At 45.2% G+C, this 13,094-nt stretch overlaps 1 pseudogene; it reads right to left on the bottom strand.

Annotated features, from left to right (window-relative positions):
• Positions 1-836: 836 nt before the first annotated feature.
• LOC142908637 (putative RNA-binding protein 46 pseudogene) lies at positions 837-12,368 on the bottom strand (annotated as a pseudogene).
• Positions 12,369-13,094: the final 726 nt, after the last annotated feature.

The following is a 13,094-nucleotide window of genomic DNA, read 5'->3' as shown; positions in this document are numbered from 1 at the left end:
AAGGGTTTTTCAATTTTATAAAGAATCAAATGTTTTGACATCAGAATGCGATGTGAACAATATATATTTTTCTCCCGTACAAAACGAAATGTCAAACACCTGAATTCGTTTTTTCTTCAAGGATTCTGTTGTCGTAGTTACGTATGCAGTCTGCAAGTTTTTTTAATGTGGGCACGTGCAAATATTGTCTGGGTACATGAAAATATTTCTTTGAAAATGTGTCCTAGACACTATATTTGTAAGTTAATAAAAGTAGAATTGAAACATTAGCACAATGTAGATTTGTATATTGTAGGGTAGAAATATATTTATCATAGCGATGATCTAACATTGGTTTAATACAATTTATATTTTTACTTAGAATACTTTAGCCATGCAATAGACTAAATACAATGCTTGTGTTTTAAAAGAAAAAAATATATTTACTAGGATTAAAGTTGCGCGAAAGATTTTCTAAAATCTGAGGCTTGGAGAATTGCATGCTGGGAATTAAATTGAGACAGAAAGGGGTTAATGCATGGCTTGCAGAGCAGTCGCACGTTACAGAGATCATTGACAAAACAGAATGCGATGTGAACAATATATATTTTTCTCCGCTACATTTTCAAAACGAAATGGCGTTGACATGTCAAACACCTGAATTAGTTTTTTCTTCAAGGATTCTGTTGTCGGTTTTCATTAAAGTGCAATGACAGGGTGACACCTGCTGACATCACAGGGTGACACCTGCTGACATCACAGGGTGACACCTGCTGACATCACAGGGTGACACCTGCTGACATGACAGGGTAACACCTGCTGACATGACAGGGTGACACCCGCTGGCCTGACAAGGGCTTCACGGGTACGGCCACAGAGGTAACAACCAATCAGGGAAGGAGGCGCATCTGGGGCAAAGGCAACAGGTGGGGCTAGCCGAGTTACTCCGGTAACCTTTGCGAAAGGTTCCACGAGAGGGCGTGGCCGGAGGCGGGGCCTAGCCACGCCTCTGGCCACATTCTCAGAGGATTTGCCATGCTGAGGATGTTGTAGGCGAGCTGACATGCCACCTCCCGTGCTCCCTCCTCGCTGGAGCTCATAAATTCGGGGAAGATGTCGGCGCCTTCTCCCACCCCGGGAATCGACACCTTATAGAGGAGGCCCACGGGTATCCCGGGCTCCGAGTGAGCGTGCAGCTCGAAGATTGGGTAGCTGATGCCGGCGGTCCGGCACAGCATCCGCAGCCGCACCTCCCACGACAGCATGGCCGCCTCCGGCAGCGCCTCGAGAGCTACGGGCATGGGCCGCAGGTGGAGAGGTACCCACCACAGCCACGTGCGTGCCCCCCAGCCCTCAAACAGGCTGTGTGCGGCTTTACCGGTGCCCGTGCACTCCGGCTGCAGCAGGTCTGGCACGGCCGCCTCCATCTCCACCGCCGCGGCCGCAGCCACCTGTTCCGGGATGGCCCAGTCCACCTTGATGGTCTGGCCCCATAGCTGCAAGGTGATTCGAAGGAGCTTCTTCCTGGCCATGGCGGCCGCGTGATGGCTCCCGTACTCGATGAACGCGTAGCCTCGGTTGAGGGTTTTGTCCCAGCAACAGACGCTCATCGTGACGTCCACCACGCCCTCCGTGGCACCGCTCATCGCAATCATCACCTCCGCTCGCTTCTTGTCCTCTGGCAGCCCCCCAATAAAGAGGTGGCGATTGTCCACACTGAAGCGGACTCCAATGCGGCGTCCGGGACGGATCTCGAATTTGTTGAGTTTCTTGACAGCATCCGTGGCTTGGGCGCGCGTGGCGTAGGTAGCGAACGCATAGCCGCGGTTCTCTCCGCTATGCTCCATCATGAGGTGGAGCTGGTAGAGATTCCCCACCGTCTCCAGCACGGGCACCAGCTCGTCCTCGTAGAGGTCGCGCGGGATCCTCCCCAGAAACACCTCGCAGCCACGTGCGGGAGGAGGCCCCTGCCAGTCGGGCGGCGGTCCGAACTTCCTCTGTCCGTTCTCCTGGACGATGTTGTACCCCGTGCGCAACATGAAGTCCAGCAAGACCTTCATACAGGCCATGCCGAGCACCGGTGGTTTGGCTACTACGGTGGTGCTGGGGCAGCGCCTTGGGGCCCGGTGGAGCCCTTGACACTCCGCGCGGTCGCCTCGTGCCGACAAAGCCACGGGGGGAATCAGCTCCTGAAAAGCCAAATCCCCGGCAGGAACTCGCTCGGCCCAAACCTACAGGCCAGCAGTGGAGAGAGGAAGAGAGAGAGTGGAGACGGATGGAGAAAGAGAGACGCGTTTGTTCGGTCCATGGGCCTAAATGTGACGTTAGCGTAGCCTGTGCAGTATGCATACAGCGCTTTTGTCAATCCACTGCTGGATGAACCCCTTCCCCACATTGTGCAAAGGAGACAAGAAACACAAACCCACACGGTTCCCGAGCGGCGCTCACGAGGCGGCGTTTGACTTCGCGTGGTGAACTTCGCCCGTGATGACGTCACTGGGCACGACAGGAGAGGTTGGCGCTGACTTTTAGCGCCGTTTTTTTTCTCCCCATCCAATAGTCCATGAGACGCTTCAAAATGAGACCGTTTTGCCGGTATCAAAGTATGACAAAATAAGAATAGATTTGATCTTTTTTTGGCAATAAAACGGGTGTTTAGATGTTCAAACACCAAACAGAAACCTTCAATGAATCGTAAGATCTGTTTTATTGCCAGAAAGGATACAACCTATTCTTATTTTTTCATAGCCCATGAGATGTCTCCTTTGTCGGTACCACGTGAGGTGGCCTAAATTGAGCAGTTTCAATTTCTCTACGTGGCCAGTGATAAACAAATGCAATGAGTGAGACTATCAAGTAATTTACTTTCATTTTCCATCCAAATAAATGGGTACGACTGAAGTGTTGCTACCTTAGGTGGTACCGAGTTCTGCTCTGGACCATGAGTGGGCCGTGTAATAAATTTTGGCCAGTTTTCAACATTGTTAGGTCCCTAACAGCAACAGAGCTGTTGTACTACAATTGTGTTCATATTGGATCATCTTTACAACAGAGCAGACATGCAGACAGAGCTAATGCTTAATGCTTTCAACCCACGTTGTTGAAATGTGAGTTTACTTGCAAATGGAATCACAGTTCTAGATTTAAAGCTTTCGTGACTGCTAGGATCCATACTCTTTGGTTCTATTGGGTAAAGTCACGTAGGTAAAAAAATAAAATAACAAAAATCACGACGTTTCGGCCACAACACGGCCTTCATCAGGTGAAGGGACGAGACTGTCTGGAGGACAGCGCTGGAGTGAAAAAAGCCACGCTCAGATCACGACCTTTAAGCTGTGTGAGAAGAAACAAAGCGCCGTGACAAAGGAATTAGCATATAATTTAGCATTGAAATAGCTCATTGAAATAGCTAGGTTAAAGTATACACATCCGCAGAGGCACCCCTTGACAAAGGAATTAGCATAGAATTTAGCATTGAAATAGCTGAGTGATTAGCTTGTAACTGGTCACAGAAATAGCTATGTTAAAGTCAGAGCATATACATTCACCGAGGCACCTAGTACAAATCAAACAGGAGAATTTAGCGAAACACAACCACGCCAGACCGCGGACCTTTAAACTGTGTGCGAGCAAACAAGGTGTCCTGACAAAGAAATTAGCATAAAAATTAGCATTTGATTGGCCGATTTTAGAAAAGAGGTGGTGTACGTGCCGGTGGACTTGCCGTTTGGCGCGGGGGGGGGGGGGGGGGGAGGGGGAGTTAAACCTATTGATGGGTGTGAAAAGGGAATTTATAAGAGCTGCGAAAGTTTGGGGTACCACTACTTGAAAAATATACTGTACCATTGAAATTAGTTTAATGTTTAGTTCGATTTAGAACATCTTTCCAATGGTTGCTTAATTTGAAACCATCTTCTCGGTTGAAATTGTGTCTGTGTTTGTAGATCTGAATTGCCTCGTGAACAAATCTCTGATAAAAACCCGTGGGTTTGCCAAGAACCTTGGTATCGGGAGAAAATTATATCGTGATCACCCACAGCATTGTAACAGTGATCAGCCATGGCAGAAGAATTCGTTTTGCCGTGTTTCAAATCTGATTTGTGCTCGCGAATTCGGTCAGAGACATGTCGCTTTGTCTCCCCGATATAGCAATCACCGCAGGTACAACTCAATTTGTAAACCCCGGGGTACTGTAAGTCAGGAATGACATCCTTCACGGATGGGATCAGATCACGAATTTTGTGTACTGTATTGAACCGGACCTGGATCTTGTGTTTATTTAGAATTTTGGAAATCTTTTTAGTAACGCCTGCTATATATGGTAGTGTGATGGTTTTGACCGGAGTATCAAGTGGCTGTTTCTGTATGGAGGGAGAAAAAGCTTGGCGGATGGTACGGTCAGAGTAACCATTCCTTTTGAAGGCCAGGTGTACATGTTTTAATTCACTGGTCAGGTGGTGTTCGTCCGAAATGCAATGAGCACTATGGTATAAAGTTTTGATGAGAGAATTATTTTGGGCTGGGTGGTGGTGGGAATCAGGTTTCAAGTAGGAATCTGTGTGGGTAGGTTTCCTGTAGACAGAATGCCCTAATGAGCCATCAGGTCTCCTCTCAAACAGAACATCACTCAGCTATTTCAATGCTAAATTCTATGCTAATTCCTTTGTCAAGGGGTGCCTCTGCGGATGTGTATACTTTAACATAGCTATTTCAGTGAGCCATTTCAAAGCTAAATTCTATGCTAATTCCTTTGTCAAGGCGCTTTGTTTCTTCTCACACAGCTTAAAGGTCGTGATCTGCGTGTCGCTTTTTTTCACTCCAGCGCTGTTGTTGTATATGAGCCTTTTCCAAAATTGATATTAACAATAATATTTGCCGTTGTATATATCATATTTTTTTTAACAAACGAAAAAAATAATCAATAAAACCCGTAAGCCAGGCACACGAAAAACCAGATGTCGGTCATAAACAGGCCATTAATAAATAAATAAATAATAAAACTCTCGAGGCGAGGATGTTAGCAGCTATCTGCGAAGATCTCCAGATGAACAAGAGATTAATGTGCCCTAAGGGAGGTCACGCAGAGGGAAGCCATCCGCAAGCCAGAAATGAGGACGCCCACGGGTTAAACCATTTTTTTTAAACGGTTAAAATTTTAAATGCAATAACAAGAATAAGCTAAAGTTAGCGGTCCTCGCGCTCACTCCAATTAAGACCAGGCCACCAGATACATCAGTGAATTATTATCCAATAATTAATTCGCTATCAAATGATTTTCACCTTTAATACTTTTACTGTTAAAACAAAGCTTGGAGACAAAATACAGAGTCACATCAAAGGTTTTCGAGAAGGAATGAGACGACGGGCAAACTTGCGAAAGAGTTTAAACAATATCCCAAGCAACCCCGACCACCTTTGTCTCTCTCGCAGCGCGGAGAAGCAAGAATTACACCTTATCACAAGGGGCCATCTGGAAAAGCCAGCCGGGTTTGATGAGGAGACACACCCCACCCCACACACGGCAACCAGGCAAACAAAGTTTTAAAGAAATTGCAATATAACATTAATAATAACGTGTTAACCTTAAACTATATTCCATTATAGAACCTTACAGAACCAAGGGATATGGATTCCAACAATCAAGAAACGGAACTCTTAAACTCAGGATGAAAATTATTTTTCTTTTTAATAATTCCATCATAACAATGCGAACCTCGGTAACCCGAGAGGGGTGTCGGGAGGACGTAGTTACAAACACGAGTCTTGGTGAACATGGGACCAAATGGTATTTGAGAAATATAAAGTCGAAAGTATAAAGAGATAGGTGCTCCCGACCACCTTTGTCTCTCCCGCAGAGCGCGAGAGAGGAATTTCACGCCAGGGCAAACAGATCGTTATCGCAGGAGCCATCTGTACACACACGAACTCACACACAAACAGACCACCCCCGCCTTTTCCACAGCGCGGAGAGAATTGTCTTTGAATATAACGGTCAGCCGCATTTTCAAAAGTCAGTCAACAGTCAAGAGTCAAGACAGATCAGCGAGTCAAGACGTCCACAGGACGAGCAGTCGCATGGAGCGGCTGGCTGCGAGCCTTGCTGAGTAGCGAGGATCGCATGAGTCGCCATGTATCAACGAAATTGAGTCATACAGCAGTGGAGAGAAACTGCTATCAGCGAATCAGCGCTGAGAGCACTCGAGCATCTCCACAGGGAGAGAGCGTGCAACGTGGCTCAACCAGCAGCGGAAAAGCTTGGACAGCCGCCAACAACTTCAGCAAACCAGCGACCAAGCGCATGCGACTTGAGTCATACAGCAGTGGAGGAAACCTGCTGTCAGAGAGCCGCCAACAACTTCAACAAAGAGAGCACGTGCGACTCGGCTCACTCAGCAGAAGAAAACTTGACCTGTCACCCGCGAGCGCAGCGTCAGATACTACAGCAGTGGAAAGAGCGTGGCCAGCAACGCCAAGCAAGAGCATGCAGCAGCTCATCCAGCAGTGCAGGAAACTGCTGTCAGCGAACCAGCACGGGCGCGTTCGCGCATCTTCAAGGAGAGGGAGCGCGCGCCACCAGCGTGCCATCAGCACCAGCATCAGCACCAGTGCGCGAACAGCGTGCCACCAGCGTGCCACAGCGCGCAACTTCGCGTCACCAGCGCTGAGAGGGCAGCGGCCCCGCACTCAACACCCATCGGCGCGACGACGGCGAGCGTCGTGCTGACTCATCCAGCCAGCGGTGGACAGAAACTGGCAGTCGTTCATATGCCCCCCACACTCTCCCCCCTCCTCACTCCCCCACCGCTACACAACGAACAAACATTTTTTTTTGACAAGGAAATCAACCTAGGCGTTTGCTCAACGCAAGAAATCAACAACGCTCCCATTAAACATACAAGACTCATGATAACTGCGTCAACTATTAGCTGATAACGAAAAACATCGCCACCCATTGAGTTACGTTGATGAGGCAATCAGAATTATTTCAATAGAACGCTTTAATTGCATAATCGTTGATGAATCAATGAACGAACATCGCCGTGGTACTGTGCTGACGATTTCAAGCATAATAATTTTGCATATCAGAATGTGTTAAGGATTGGATACGAATCAAAGACCGAGTGCCGTCTTGTGTAATAATTCAAGTATACGAATTCGCATATAATAGAGTTAAGGTTTGATAGAATAGTTATGCATGTTTAATCTCTCTCTCAACAACCGATTGATTGCATTACGCGTCGGGAATTAACCACAGGTGCCGCTATCGAGGTGAAACAACGCAATCGTGATGGTATCATGTTAACGCTGTGTTGAAATTCCAAAATCCCGAGATTGAGTTTTCATATTATCTAAAATTAAAGTTAGCTAGAAAATAAAATTGATTAAAGCAGAAGGTTTGTGTGATTCTTCCTGAAATTCTGCATATTGTTCTGCGTATGAGATCTGAATCCTGGGGACCTATCATAAGCACACTATCACCACACATAATCCATAACACACATAATTCATAATGTTCAATCGAGAGTAATCGTATCCTTATCGATAATACGGAATTAAAGAGCAGAGTCGAATCGACTCTCTCTCATTCGTGCTCACAACACCTACAGAACTGCATACGATTAATCGCGTTGTTCAAATTCATAACACAATCCTCGTCACCGAGGCTCGACCTAATTATCATAACGACCTGCATTATTATAACCACGCCCACTCGCATAAATTAATACGATCATCTCTCGAATCAGCATAATGTATGCGCATAATTACACAAATTAACATAATTTCGGATAAATTATGCAAATTTCATTTACTTTTCATTATTTTCATCAATTTTCATAACACCTATATATACAACAGTTCCAACCTAGACATCGATTCCCATGCTCGCTGCTACTCAACTGACATCCCTACGAGAGAGGCTCTACCTTGGTAAACAACAACAACCACCACTACCACCAGCATGAGAATTTCTCACCTCGGATTTCAGTGCAAGCGTGGATCCGCAGCCTCCTGTTACTCGCGACGTCACGCGGAAGCAGGTTGGGGGAGTGTGAATACCTTGGTGACATGACGTCACTAGCGAGGTACACCTCCCGCTGGCACTTCATGCCGATGAGGTCATGCTGAGTGGTGACGTCACAGAGCGGGGATGGAGTTTAAGTTGATTTAGCTTCATTTTTCATTGCCCCCTCCCTTGGGTGCGTGAACTCAGCAACAACGTGGACATTATTGTGTGTACAGTGTGTGTACGTACACACAGTGTGTGTAGTGGGGGACAAAGGCGGTGGATTGGCCAGTCATCTGAGTCAGTCGACCCCTGGCATCTTATCAACTTATTTTTTTAAATTTATTTTTATTTGTTATTTGTATTAATTTTTATTTTAAAAATCTTTTATTTTGTTTTCTATCTACGTGACTTTACCGAAAGAACCAGGAATATGGTAGCGTATTCTCTATTTGTTGCAGAGGTTCAAAGTTCAAATCCGACAGGCACACCTGGCTACCCCAGTAACATTCACCACAATATGCGCTGTTCTGCTTCACGGCGGATGTCAGAGTATTTTGTCACTCACAATGCACAGGTCATTGCATGTTGGTGTCACGGTCAAAATTGTGGTTAATTCCAGACATTATCCGGAAACTCCACAATGTAGATGACGCGTCAATGATCGCCCCCTACTGACAGACTCATGCCACGTGCAGGCCGGTGCAGGGCCACCTTGTGCCACACAGGGGCAGCTGCCACTAGGGGGCGCCCTTCGATTGTTTGAGATGAGATTCGATACGAAACACCGAGTTGCTGAGGCAATTAGACAAGCGACTTATGAGTGAAAATATGTTGTTTATAACGTAGTGAATGCTTGGGAGCTTAATTATCTCTCGCTCCTGCTCACAGATTTACCCAGCCCACAGATCTTACATATGAAAAGCTAACGGTCAGTGAGGTCAGCAGCACTGTAGGTTCTGGTGTCAAGGACATGGGCCTGCATTCGCTGGTCCACTGCTATATAGTCCCGCGGATGTTCTTGCTTGGACCCGGCGTGAATTCAAGATGTTGTCTGGATGCACAGATGCCAGAACAGCGTGTTGGCCATGACAAGCCCACAGGCTCCACAGAAGTCTAACAGCCTCCTACCGTTGTTATTGAGTTGATCTGGCCCATGCCTTCCAATCGCTCCAGACCAGGTGCCAGCATCATCACCAACTCGGGCATTGAAGTCACCCAACAGGATGACTCTATCCCGAGGGGGCACTTTTAGCTAACACCTGTGACAGGAGGTCATAGAAGGAATCTGAATCCACGGGCTTGCCTGCATCCCTCCACTGATGTTCGTCTTCGGTGGGGGCGTAAGCAGCCACCACCACCATTCTCTGCCTCCTGTTGATGGGGAGGCGAGCCCAAAGTAGCCTGGGGCTTACAGCTTCCCACACCTCGCCGCCACCTTCCCACGCCGCCTTCATTCTTTTTTTCAGAATAAGAGCCACTCCTTGTTGTTTGGCAGTCTCCTGCCCCGAGTGGATGACTCTGCACCCCTCATGATGATTGGAGTCAGAGCCAGTCCACTGGATCTCCTGAATGTCACAGAGATCCAGGCGGTACCGGTCCAGCTCTGTGCAGAGTAGCAGCCTCTCCTCCACGTGGCCACTCTCAGTGACTTTTTGCCATTTCTAGAGGAACCCCAAGGGTAAGGATTCAGGCATTGCTCCTCACAATGTTATCGTCTGGCATCACAACCACCAACAACACACCTGTATTTGAATTGCAAGTAACTTTAATGAACACAACGCAACCCAAACAACCGTTCGTTTGAAAAACATATCCTAAAGAATCGTCACTGGGTGTTGGCTGTGAGCGGGAATCAAACTCGAGTCGTCATGTTTGTAGAGCAGCACACTAACTGCTAGACTACCGCCACACACGTTACGCACACACAAGGTACACACACACACAGTGTACACACACATGGTACACACACACACACACAATATATATACACACACACACAGTACACACGCACGCACAGTACACACACACACAGTACACACACACACGCACGGTACACACACACACACACACGGTACACACACACATGCAAGTACACACACACACAGTACACACACACATGGTATATACACACACACGCACGGCACGCCCTCACTCCTTCAGTCACGTGACTAAGGTTGACGTGCCGCCCCGTCTCCCGAGGTGACCTCTTGGTTCTCTCGTCTCTCCTCGACACGTAGATTCATTTCTTACTCTTACCTAGAAACGTCATTGTCTGTGTCTGTGGACGCAACTTGCGAGGAATTGTACTCACACACTGTGGGGTTTACGTTTCAAATAAAGTGCCCAGATACCACGCGATAAGCCCCGTGGTGAGCCAGTGCTATTCGTAGTTACAATCCGTCAACATGAAAGTAATTAAATTAACAATTTATTACTAATCTCCATATATATCAAAGGCAAAGTTGTGAATGTGTGTGTCTGTTCAAAATGTTTAGCGTACTTCCCGACACGCACCAAGCTTGAAATTTGCCATGTGGGTAATTTCCAGACTGTACACCATGCAAACATTATAAAAATACACTTTTGTATATTTTTTGGGGGGGCGCGCAATAATGGATAAGCATGAAAACACCAAGATACATAGGACTTACTTTGATTAGAATCTTGGAATTGATTGTGTACATGTTGAAATTGGTAAATTTGCATTTTGAGCACACTGCTGTTTTAATAAATGTTCATGATTCTGAGAATATAAGTGTAATTCTGAGCATCATAATGACCATATTGGATTTGTCATCATGAATGGGGGTTCAATTATTTTTTATAATAGGAATGCGGTTTTGAGCATGACTATTGCTATTTCGGACTCATTAATGACAATAGATTGATGATTAAATTGCGATTTTGTTTTGCTCATCAATCAGGACACTGTTAATGATGCGCCCGCCCATAAATTGTTGAAATTACTAGAAATGCAAGTTGTGTATACTCTCCAACCCCATTCCTCTACCTACCCATTCCCTTGGCGGGCTCCATGCCCACTTAAAACCCATGACGGTGACGATTCCACCCATCGCTGTAACAATCAAAGCACCTCCAACTTCTGAATGCAAAGGTGCTGGTTGGTGTAACGCCAAAACACATCGTCAACGCCGCTCCCAAGCCCGCCCAACGTTAGTTAAAGCGTTAGAATCAACAAAATAAAAAGTTCCACAGAGGAAACTAAAATGACATTACGCAATCCCCAAAGTTGCACGCGGTAGGCTACATGACTCGGAGAACAACGTCAGACTTCAAGACTTGCATCGCCATCATCATCATTCTTCCTCTCCACAAGTCATCGCACGTCAATATTCAATAAGCTGCACACACGTGCAAGTCACCTCTCGACCCGCCACCTGCACAGTTAACGCGATCAGACCCGGGGGTCAAATTAAAATTGTGTCGTCTTTGGTGACGTATTACAATCGGTGTAATTTTAATGATGTACGTACAGCAACTGCTGTACAGCAACTGCTGTACGTACATCGAATTATATCATTGACAACGGGGTCCACTTTTGCGGTATTTGCGTGCGGTCTTTTAATTATATAGATACGTAGTCAGTTCATTAGTATGGGGTTCCTCTATAAGGAATTGTAATTGTAAAATGTATTACTTAATAATACGATTCCAGGCCGCACTTAGCTTGTAGCAGTCAGAGCAGTTAAAATGACTGTACATGTGTAGGTATGAAATAAAATAAATTTAATTTAAATAAAATAAATGTAATTTATAAAAAATTTAAATTCAACGTAGGTATAAAATAAATTTAATTTAAATAAATTTAATTCATTAAAAAAATCAATTTAATTTAACGTATGTATGAAATAAAATTTAATTTATTACAAATTTAAATTAAATTTAACGTAGTTATAAAATAAAAATAATTTAAAGTATGAAAAAATATTCATTTATAAAAAAAATTACGTAGGTATAAAATAAATTTTAATTAAATTAATTACAATTTTAAATTAAATTGAACGTAGGTATGAAATACATTTTAATTAAATTAATTAAAATTTTTAATTAAATTTAACGTAGGTATAAAATAAAATGTAATTAAATAATAAATAAATTATATTTTCTACCTCCGTGACTTTACCGAAAGACACAAAGAGTGTGGACCCACGTGACATCAAGGCTGTCCTAGTCTAGGCAAGGCCTCAGGGTGTACCAGGCCTTTCACAACAACAGCAGCAGCAACAACAACGGTTCTCTTGAGAAAATGCTTTAAAAAATAAAGTCTACGTAGCTTACCTTGACACTCGCGAATTTTAATGATTAAAATAATTAAAACAAAACTAAACACTCACACGCACATGGGCGCGCGGCTTTCAGCGTTTAAGGCATTAAAAATGGTAGCGTCCTCCCGCGATCTGATTGGTCGCAGCGTGCCAAAGTGGGGAGGAGGGAGGGCCAGCGATCCGATTGGTCGAGAGGCAAACCTGGGCGCGTCTCCAGCGATGGTGCGCAGCGATTGGTCAACGCTCGACCTCCCTAATCGACCCAACTAAACGTCCCTCCCTAAAACCTTCTGCTGCAAGACCCCCTAGATCAGGGGTCGGGAACCTTTTTGACTAAGAGAGCCATGAAAGCAAAAAATTTGGAAATTTATTTCAGTGAGAGCCATATAATATATTTTAAAAGTGAATTCAACTAAATGTCAGTATAATAAGCCTCTGAATTTATTCTTTTAAATAATGTTGTTATAACACTCACCATTAATGCGACTTCTGGTGCTGCATGGATTTGCTGATGTCTTTGTAGTCGAGTTGGTACTTTGTAGTCGGGTTGGTACTTGGTGAGGTTAAGCTTCATGCAAGCGTTGAGGCTTTCATCCGTTAAACGTGATCGTAGGTTGGACTTGATGTTTTTAAGATGTGAGAATGACTGCTCACATGCATACGTAGATCCAAACATGGTCAATACAGCAATACTCACACGCTGCAGTGTGTGGTATGTGACAGGAAGCGCGTTCCAAGTTTTGAGAATCAGCTGGTCTTCGGGTTGGAGTTTTTTCATTTCTGTCCACATGTGCTTGCTCGCCAACTCCGCTTTCTGTCGT

Source organism: Petromyzon marinus, unplaced genomic scaffold (genome assembly GCF_048934315.1).
Source record: "Petromyzon marinus isolate PM22_M1 ecotype Great Lakes invasive population unplaced genomic scaffold, UKy_Petmar_22M1.pri1.0 PM_G_Scaffold_10, whole genome shotgun sequence".
Taxonomy (NCBI): domain Eukaryota; kingdom Metazoa; phylum Chordata; class Hyperoartia; order Petromyzontiformes; family Petromyzontidae; genus Petromyzon; species Petromyzon marinus.
Note: the sequence above shows the minus strand (reverse complement) of the source record. Positions and strands in the feature narration are given on the sequence as shown.